Source organism: Hemibagrus wyckioides, linkage group LG13 (genome assembly GCF_019097595.1).
Source record: "Hemibagrus wyckioides isolate EC202008001 linkage group LG13, SWU_Hwy_1.0, whole genome shotgun sequence".
Classification (NCBI taxonomy): Eukaryota; Metazoa; Chordata; class Actinopteri; order Siluriformes; family Bagridae; genus Hemibagrus; species Hemibagrus wyckioides.
Window position 1 is genome coordinate 12,895,001 of NC_080722.1, and position 2,217 is coordinate 12,897,217.

Sequence of the window (2,217 nt, forward strand, 5' to 3'; positions counted from 1 at the left end):
TAAATGCAAGTTGCCATGCAACTGTCATACTTGTTTTTGTCTTAATTCCTGATGATAGTCTTAATGAAATTAAGGGCAAAATTGGCATTTGTACTGTACATGTACTTGGTCAGAGTAATTTATGTTTTTCAGTTATATTTCGGATGAAATGTCACTTAAATGTGTCTAGTTTCTAATAATGTTTATTTTTTTACCCTGAGGCATTGATCACAGATGTCTATGCAACATTTCAACAAAATAATGGAAATTAGATCTTATTCTTGATCCATTACTTGCTTTGTGTGAATCCTGAGCTCCTCTAGACTATTGGATGCTGACTGCAGTCACTCTTTCCCACCAGGTTTGGGCAGTGTCCAGGACTGAGGAGCCAGCGTGGGGGTCCAGACTGGAGCCAGACTGTTGATTCCCCCCTCCTGAGGGTGGGCAGGAAGAGCGGCAAGATGAGGAGAGGAAGAGGAGTGGACAAGTATACAGAGGGGAATGGGACACAGACCAGCATGCAACACTGCTGCTCCAACCCATCTCCTTTCATGTGTTTACAGCTGCATGTTTATCTCACGCCTGTTTATCTAATTCTGTTCAGGGTCTTCTGAGAAACTTCAGAATTCAGTCATGTGTCAGTTCAGGCATTCTCTTATGTATTGCATGCTGTCTTTTATATAATGAGCTTATAAACTATTTCAGGGACCATTCAGACGTAAGTGCATTTCAGGACAAACAAATTTCCAGACCCACTTATGACCAGAGGATACATTTATTTATTCAAAAATAATACAAATATTTGAATATTTGACATAGACACATCAGTTAAATATGTAAGACAAGTATATTTAATTGTACAATTATAGATGTATTATTTCTAGATTTTCCTGAACCAAAATCAATTTGTTTTGATTCTGAACATTTTATTTTTGGCAAATATTTTCCTTTTTTTTTTTTATCGAAATTTCAGTTAGATTCAAGTTAACAATATATATACTGTATATTTATATTGATCTTGAAATTAAAGGTAATTCACTGACCAGTCAAGTGCACACCTAACTAAAAATAAACAGCCATCATAAAAAAAAAATATCTGACGTTTTAAAAAGATATTACAAACCCCTGGGACAAGACCCAGCTCTCACTAGAAGAGCCATGGCTTTATGTATACGGTATATATATGTAAGTAAAGTGTGTATTCAGCAATTTGGTGATTGATGCACTTGATACTCAGATCTTGAGACTCCAACACTCCAAGACAATGTGAGTCAACAGTGATGGTTTCCTGTCTTACATAAACCAAAAATATTTGGAAGAAGTGTGTGTGTTTGTGGAAAGAGCTATCTCACACAATAGAGAGGAAGTGTTCCTCGAAGCATGAGAGCACACCGCACCCACTCCACATCCTCCTGCTGGACATTGTGTTTTTGTTCATTGTTTGAAACCACTGTTTGAGTTTTTTACAACCATGATTTCATTAAGTCACAAATCTCACACACTGACACTCCTGTCTCCTGACACTAAAACAGTGGATCGATCAAACGATAAATATTTCATTATGTGTATGCTCTTGCACACACGTAATGAAATATTAAGTTCGTGGTTCTTAAGTGTGCAACACATAAATGAAAATATGTAAATATAAATTTATGGTATACATGAATGTCAAGCACAAAGAGATAAGATAAGCAAAATTCAAATGGAGTTCCTGTTTGGCTCACGTGAACGGAGGAGAGGGATGATGTCCTCGGTCATCTGGACATCTCAGATCATTAGACAGGGAAGGAAAGAAGGAAGAGGAAGGAGGTAAGGAAACAGCTTCTATTTTTATTCAGTGTTGGGTCAGAAGCTCCTGAACACGTTTGTAGGAAGGTCACATGCTACCATTAAAGGGGAAAGTGTGAGTGTGTGTGTCGCCGTCTTCCACCCAAACCTTCAGCTTGGCTCATTACCTGCTCATTAAACTAGCCTCCTGTGTTGTGCATCATTATTTGTGTGTTTGTATGACTTGGACATGGTGAGCTGAAAGGTCTCATACAGAGCTGAAGAGTTCAAGGGATAGGAGGAGGCGTTAGACACTGAACAAGAGCAGAAGAAACTGGGCTTTTAATTATAGCTTACAGAGGTGGAAAAAGAGGAAGAAAAGATAAGACAGAATGGTTTTCTTACATAGCAGCTAGCAATTTGGGTGAGAGAGGACTCATTTGCCACACAGCACAATGCTTAGCCAATAAG